Consider the following 8,723-nt stretch of genomic DNA (forward strand, 5'->3'; position numbering starts at 1 on the left):
AGTTTTTGGGGTTTTTTTTTATGTTTCCAAATAAATTTGGGGATATTTGTTTCAGTTCTGTAAAAAATGTCATAGTTGACTTGACAGAGATTGCATTAAACCTGTGGATTTCTTTCTGTAGTGTGGGCATTATAACAATATTAATTCTTCCAATCAAATATCATGGGTATCTTTCCATTTCTTTGAATCACCTTCAATTTCCTTTATCCATGTTTAATATTTGTCAGCATGTAGTTCTTTTGCCTCCTTAGTCAGGTTTATTCCTAAGTATATTTTTTCAGTCAATTTTAAAGGGACTTTAAAAAAATATTCATTTTTATTTGGAGGATAATTGCGTTACAGTGTTGTGTTGGTTTCTGCCATACATCAACATGAATCAGCCATAAGTATGCATATATCCCCTCCTTCCTAAACCCTCCTCCCACCTCCCATCCCATGCCACCCATCTAGGTTGTCAAAGAGCAGCAGTTTGTGCTCCTTGTGTTATACATAAAGTTAACATTAGCTATCTATTTTACATATGGTAATGAATATATTTCAATGCTATTCTCTCAGTTCATCCTATCTTCTCCTGCACCCACTGTGTCCAGACGTCTCTTCTCTATGCCTGAATCTCTATTCCTGCCTTGCAAAGACATACATTAGTACCATTTTCTATATCCCTTATATATGCAACACTTGTTTTTTCTCTTTCTGACTGACTTCACTCTGTAATGCTCAAAGTTCTCCAAGCGAGGCTTTAGCCTTACATGAACTGTGAACTTCCAGATGTTCAACTTGCTTTTAGAAAATGCAGAGGAATCAGAGATCAAACTGCCAACATCCGCTGGATCATCCAAAAAGCAAGAGAGTTAAAAAAAAAAAAAATCTGTGTCTGCTTTATTGACTATGCCAAAGCCTTTGAATGTGAGGATCACAATAAACTGGGAAATTCTGAAAGAGATGGGAATACCAGACCACCTGATCTGCCTCTTGGGAAACCTGTATGCATGTCAGGAAGCAACAGTGAGAACTGGACATGGAACAACAGGCTGGTTCCAAATGGGAAAAAGAGTACGTCGAGGTTGTATATTGTCATCCTGGTTATTTACCTTATATGTAAAGAACATCATGAGAAATGCTGGGCTGGAGGAAGCACAGGCTAGAATCAAGATTGCCGGGAGAAATAAAAATAACCTCAGACATGCAGGTGACACCACCCTTACGTCAGAAAGTGAAGAACTGAAGAGCCTCTTGATGAAAGTGAAAGAGGAGAGTGAAAAATTTGGCTTAAAGCTCAACATTCAGAAAATGAAGATCATGGCATCCGGCCCCATCACTTGAGAGTCATTTCCTAGGCAGGTTGATAAGAAGTCCAGATGTCCCCAAGGAGAGAGGGGTCTGGAATTCTCAATGAGGAAGAAAGGGCAAACTTTTGTGTCCCTCTACATTCCTTAGGGTTATATAACAATAATGTATCCTGCTTGAGGACAGTCTCTGGAAAAAAAGCTTCTGGCTAATCCTCTTATCTTAAGGTGTAAATTATGGGAGTAGGTCTAGTGAGGTCTTTACAACCTCCAGACGTTCTTTTGAGTCACTGTAATAACTAATTAGAGAGTATGTAACTCCATGGCTAACACTAGCAAGGGGGTACTCTTTCTGCCCCCTTCTGATGCCTATGTCAGAAGCTTTCTCTATCTCCTTTATACTTTAATAAAACTTTATTTCACAAAAGCTCTGAGCAGTCAAGCCTCTTCTCTGGCCCCGGATTGAATTCTTCTCCTCCAGAGACCAAGAATCCAGAGGTCTTTGCATGGTTCAGCAACAGCCTTTCAACTTCATGGCAAGTAGATGGGGAAACAGTGGAAGCAGTGGCTGACTTTATTTTGGGGCTCCAAAATCACTGCAGATGGTGATTACAGCCATGAAATTAAAAGACACTTACTCCATGGAAGGAAAGTTATGACCAACCTAGACAGCATATTAAAAAGCAGAGACATCCCTTTGCTGACAAAGGTCCTAGGTCGTATGGTTGTGCCAGTAGTTGCACAAATGGAAGAGTTGGACTATAAAGAAGGCTGAGTGCGAAAGAACTGATGCTTTTGAACTGTGGTGTTGGAATAGACTCTTGAGAGTCCATTTGACTGCAAGGGGATCAAGCCGGTCACTCTTAAAGGAAATCAACGTCAAATACTCTTTGGAATGACTGAAGTTGAAGTGCCAATATTTTATCCACCTGTTTTGAAAATCAGACTCATTGGAAAAGCCCCTGATGCTGATAAAGATTGAAGACAAAAGGAGAAGAGGGCAGCAAAGGATGAGGTAGTTAGAGGTAGTTAGTTAGCATCACTGACTCAATGGACATGAATTTGAGCAAACTCCAGGAAATAGTGAAGGACAGGGAAGTCGGGCATACTGCAGCCCATGGGGTTGCGAAGAACTGGACATGACAGTGACTGAACAACAACAGCGGTGTCACACAGGGGCTGTTTTAGATTTAAAGGTAAGATCGAGACTTATTTAATTACACTCTTATATCCAGCAGACTGTATTATACAGGAAATATTTTCAATGAGAAATAAGTGATGCCAGGTGCTCACTAATGGATTTAATTATGATACAAATACAATAATAAGTGAAGGACTATGAAACCTTGCGTGCTGCAGTCCATGGAGTCAAAGAGTCCGACGGGCCTTAGTGACTGAACAACAAGAAGAAACTGTATTTTAGTAAGTTCTCATCAATTTTACCCTGGCTAATACGCTTGCAAATAGGAATAAGCACATACCTGTATGTGTTCAGGGGTCTGGGTGTCTCAGGGGGATCCCAAGCTGATAGCAGCCTGGCATGACTTCTAGCCCCTCACACTGTTACCATTACAAGATTAGTCATTATAAAATATACTCTCATATCATTGAGCAAAACATCCAAAAGCTTTGATTTGTTGTCACTATCATATTTGTCCTTCATTAAAATGTAGAACTGTAAGGTATGTATTAATAAAAGATATTATCAAGAATGATGAGGGATTATTTTTACTGCTTCGTGTATTCAGAGGTTCTTCATGAATAAACCACAATATAAAATGATTAGCAGTGCATGTCTACCAGATCAACAGATTTTCTTTTGTTTATTTTTGCCTTTCTATCAAGAGTAAATAAGCAGGAACTAGGGCTTTACGAAAAGGGCCTTAACAGTCTCCACAGTTTGTATAAACTTCAGACATTTTTAAAAACTAATTTGCTTTGGAGTACAGTTGCTTTACAGTGTTGTGTTAGTTTCTGCTGCACACCACAGCGAATCAGTTACATATATACACTCATTTTAGACTCTTTATATATATCAATTCTAGAGGAGCCTGATGGATTACAGTCAATGGGGTCACAAAGATTTGGGCCGACTGATTGACTAAGCACAGCACATAGAGTATTGAACAGAGTCCCTGTGTTGTATAGTAGAGTCTTACTAGTTGTGTACTTTGTATATAACAGTGTGTAAATATAAATCCTAATCTCCCAATTTATTCCAGACACTTTTTCTTGATCTCCTTATTCTTTGACCATCTACTTTAGAAGGTGTGTCAGTTCCTTCTCTACCATGATGAAATGTGAACATTTTACAACCCAGGAATGTCTTTCTCGAGAACATGTGAGCCCGCCTTCCTAAAAGTGATCATCTGAAACATGGGTCCCTTTATCCCAGTCTGTGTGGAAAGGCGGAAGCTTCATTTCCACAAGTGCCAATGACTAAGCACAAATGGGAAGCTTGAGGCTGAGGGCCTGTGTTATGTTCTCATTAGCTCACTCAGTGTTTGCAAATCCCCATATCCCCAGTCACTTGTTTCAAGGGAGTTGAGTTCAGTCTTTCTCCTTGCAATAGTCTTGACCTTTATCACAATGTCTTGAATAAAGTTTTCCTTGCCTGTTTAACTCTTTCCAGTGCAATGTTTTTGGGACTATCTGTGGCTCCTTTCTATTAACTAAATAGCTAAAGAAAACTCTTACTCTCAAAATCCACAATGATATGTGCTTCAATCAGTTAGGGGTGCAGTAACAGAATACTTGGATGAGGTTGCTTATATAATAATTATTTGTTTCTCATAGTCTAAAGGTTGAGAGTCAAGGTCAGAATTCAGCCAGGTCAGGTTCTGGTGAATGTGTCTTACTTAGATTTTGCCACCTTCTCATTTATCTTCTGGAGAAGGCGATGGCACCCCACTCCAGTACTCTTGCCTGGAAAACCCCATGGACAGAGGAGCCTGGTAGGCTGCAGTCCATGGGGTCGCTAGGAGTCGGACACGACTGAGCAACTTCACTTTCATTTTTCACTTTCATGCATTGGAGAAGGAAATGGCAACCCACTCCAGTGTTCTTGCCTGGAGAATCCCAGGGACGGGGGAGCCTGGTGGGCTGCTGTCTCTGGAGTCGCACAGAGTTGGACACTACTGAAGCGACTTAGCAGCAGTAGCAGCATTTATCTTCATGTGGCAGAAAGAGAGAAAGGATGAGCTCTATTTCTCTTTTTAGAAAGATGGTAATGTCATGGGGACTCCACCCTCATGATGTAATTACCTCCCAAAGGCCCCACCTCCTGGGACCCTCTCACTGGAGGTTAGGGTTTCAACATATAAATTTATGTGGGGACATATAACAATAATAGCTCACACTACTTATAGTCAGCAGAATTTAGTTAGGATGTTTGAGGTACTATGCACTTAACAGAGTGATATTCTCTAAGTTGGTCCCGTTTCCTTGTTTTACATAATTTATCCTGTTTAATTATTAGAAATATTCACCAACTTTTATAAATAGTTCTTGAATCAACTATAGGAAAACGTTCAAAAAGTCCAATATGTTGCTTGGTCAAAGAAATACAAATATACTTGGCAAATTGGAGCTGTAGTAAAACTCAGTGAATTCTCCACCATTGAAATCATTAATAAGACATAACAAATTTAATCACAAATTCTTTTAAAGTTCTTTAACTAACATGACTTGAACGTGCCCCTCTTTTCTCAGAAAACAACTGCAAGTTCATTATCTGATGAATAGATACATTGTGAATGAAATTTGTTAAAATGACTTAATCATTGATATACCATCATTATAACTTCCAAAATGTTTTCAGGTTTTTAAGACAAATTATCACATGTGTTTTACAAAATACTCAGTTCCATTTATGACTGTATCAGGATATTTCTACTCTATATCATTTCTTGGAGGAAATTTCTATCATTACCCTAAAAAGTTAATTAGTTCATTTTGACTAACATCTTTAGAAATATTTAGAATTGTTTAATAGAAAAGTTGTCTTTAAACACCTGCTGTTATTTTCCTATTTCTTAAAATATTTTTAAAGGAGTACTTGGCCCTTAATAAAAATATTAGTCATAACATCCTTCCCCTTTTCCTTCTCACAACCAAAATAACAAAAATATTTAAATTACTGATGTTTTTGAAAATAAATATCTTCAGTATGTAAATAAAAGTAGCCATAATAAAAAGACAGTGATGGGACTTCCTTAGTGGCCCAGGGGTTAAGAATCTGCCTGCCAGTGCAGGGGACATGGATCTGATCCCTGGTCTAGGAAGATCCCACATGCCGCTGAGCAACTAGCCTGTGCACCACACCTACTGACCCAGGGCTCTAGAGCCTGCGAGTTACAGCTACTGAAGCCTGTGCACCTAGAGCCTGTGCTCCACAACAAGAGAGAAGTCCCTACTCAGGACAGCTAGAGAGAAGCCAAGCACAGACAAAAACAAATAAACAAAAATTAAAGATAGTGATAAATTGAAAACATGCTTGCAACACACGACAAAAACGTTCATTTTTGTGAGAAGAGTTTACAGGGGTCCAAATAAAGAGTACAAGTAGATAAATTAGGTATGAAACTTAATTTTGTTTATAAGATTAAATCTTAGGCTTTGTTTCTTCTAGGGAAGTCTGGGGACTTGGAAAGAGTAGAAATGGGTGGAAGAGACTGTGCTAGGGGTGGGGTGGGCGCACAGTCAATATTGTAAGACCTTCAGCGGGACCCTTAGCCTAGGGTTAGAGGTCATGCTCCACCAACAGGAAAGCTGTCAGCAGTCCTCGCCGGAGTTTGATGAGTCTGGAACAGAAGCCTTCTCCATACGCTATCCAGGCCCTCTGGCCTCAAGGCAGGCGGGTGAGATGGCGGCCCAGAACAGCTTGGGGACTGTGTTCCACAGAGTCCCAGAGCCTCACCACTGGTGCCCACAGGCCAGATCCAGGCCACAAAGCAGCCGAAGTGAAAGTGAAAGTAGCCAAATCGTGTCCGTCTCTTTGCGACCCCATGGACTATACAGTCCATGGCATTCTCCAGGCCAGAATGCTGGATTGGGTAGCCTTTCCCTTCTGCAGGGGTTCTTCCCAACACAAAGCAGTGAACCTCTCCGCAGTCCCTGCCTCCATGACCTATAAGGTGCAGAGGACGATATGGGCATGGTCCCCAGAGCCCTGGGCAGCTGGAGGATATGACCCTGGCTACTAAGGTAAGAGTTTCCCAGCTCCTGTTTCTCCATTCACATTTCCACACTTGGTCCAGCATTGATCGGTTGTCCACCCCCAGGAGGTGGCAGGAGGTTAGGTTGGTGTGCAAGGAGCTTACACATCATTTCAGGCTCGCCTCTGTGGTTGGGACCTCTGTCAAAAAGAGTAATTGTTGTGAACTAAAGATTAACCCAGTTGGAAATTGCTAGAAGTGTGTCTCTGCAGCTTAAATGAACAGCCTGAGTCCCAGCTGGGTCCTGGGCACCAGGCACCCAGAGAAATGAAAGTTGGGTGGAGTCTGGGACTTGGCTCTGAGGTGCTGCCCCTCAGCCAGGGCCAGGCACTGGATGAAGGACCCTGACTGTGTGCTGGATACCATGTCTGCCCAGGACATTCTCCTCCTGGCCTGGGCCTGGACCCCAGAGGTAGAGGGTGGTGCCTGGGACCTGATGCTTTCTTGTCCGAACTGAGAGTAGCATTTGTTTTGGGGGGAGGTTTACAGCAACGTTAGTGCTGTACAAAAAGGATCTTCATGACTCAGATAATCACTATGGTGTGATCACTCACCTAGAGCCAGATACCCTGGAATGTGAAGTTAAGTGAGCCTTAGAAAGCATCACTACGAACAAAGCTAGTGGTGGTGATGGCATTCCAGTTGAGTTATTTCAAATGTTGAAAGATCATGCTGTGAAAGTGCTGCACTCAATATGTCAGCAAATTTGGAAAACTCAGCAGTGGCCACAGGACTGGAAAAGGTCAGTTTTCATTCCAATCCCAAAGAAAGCCAATGCCAAAGAATGCTCAAACTGCCGCACAGTTACACTCATCTCACACACTGGTAAGGTAATGCTCAAAATTCTCCAAGCGAGGCTTCAGCAATACATGAACCGTGAACTTCCAGATGTTCAAGCTGGTTTTAGAAAAGGCAGAGGAACCAGAGACCAATTTGCCAACATCCGCTGGATCATGGAAAAAGCAAGAGAGTTCCAGAGAAACATCTATTTCTGCTTTATTGACTATGCCAAAGGCTTTGACTGTGTGGATCACAATAAACTGTGGAAAATTCTGAAAGAGATGGGAATACCAGACCACCTGACCTGCCTCTTGAGAAATTTGTATGCAGGTCAGGAAGAAACAGTTAAAACTGTACATGGAACAACAGACTGGTTCCAAATAGGAAAAGGAGTACGTCAAGGCTGTATATTGTCACCCTGCTTATTTAACTTATGTGCAGAGTACATCATGAGAAATGCTGGGCTGGAAGAACACAATCTGGAATCAAGATTGCTGGGAGAAATATCAATAACTTCAGACATGCAGATGACACCACCATTATGGCAGAAAGTAAAGAGGAACTAAAAAGCCTCTTGATGAAGGTGAAAGATGAGAGTGAAAAAGTTGGCTTAAAGCTCAACATTCAGAAAACTCAGATCATGGCATCCAGTCCCATCACTTCATGGGAAATAGATGGGGAAACAGTGGAAACAGTGTCAGGCTTTATGTTTCTGGACTCCAAAATCACTGCAGATGGTGACTGCAGCCATGAAATTAAAAGACGCTTACTCCTTGGAAGAAAAGTTATGGCCAACCTAGATAGCATATTGAAAAGCAGAGACATTACTTTGCCAACAAAAGTCCGTCTAGTCAAGGCTATGGTTTTTCCAGTGGTCATGTATGGATGTGAGAGTGGGAGAGTGAAGAAAGCTGAGCACCGAAGAATTGATGCTTTTGAACTGTGGTGTTGGAGAAGACTCTTGAGAGTCCCTTGGACTGCAAGGAGATCCAACCAGTCCATTCTGAAGGAGATCAGCCCTGGGTGTACTTTGGAAGGAATGATGCTAAAGCTGAAACTCCATATTTTGGTCCCCTCATGCAAAGAGTTAACTCATTGGAAAAGACTCTGATGCTGGCAGGGTTTGGGGACAGGAGGAGAAGGGGACGGTAGAGGATGAGATGGCTGGATGGCATCACTGACTCAATGGACGTGAATCTGAGTGAACTCCGGGAGTTGGTGATGGACCGGGTGGCCTGGCGTGCTGTGATTCATGAGGTCGCAAAGAGTTGGACACGACTGAGCGACTGAACTGAACTGAACTGAAGTGACTGAGGGCTTCCCTCATAGCTCCATCGGTAAAGAACCTGTCTGCAGTGCAGGATACCTAGGTTTGATTCTTGGGTTTGGAAGGTCCCCTGAAGAAGGAAATGGCAACCCACTCCAGTATTCTTGCCTGGAG

The sequence above is a fragment of the Bubalus bubalis genome, chromosome 23 (genome assembly GCF_019923935.1).
Source record: "Bubalus bubalis isolate 160015118507 breed Murrah chromosome 23, NDDB_SH_1, whole genome shotgun sequence".
Taxonomy (NCBI): Eukaryota; Metazoa; Chordata; class Mammalia; order Artiodactyla; family Bovidae; genus Bubalus; species Bubalus bubalis.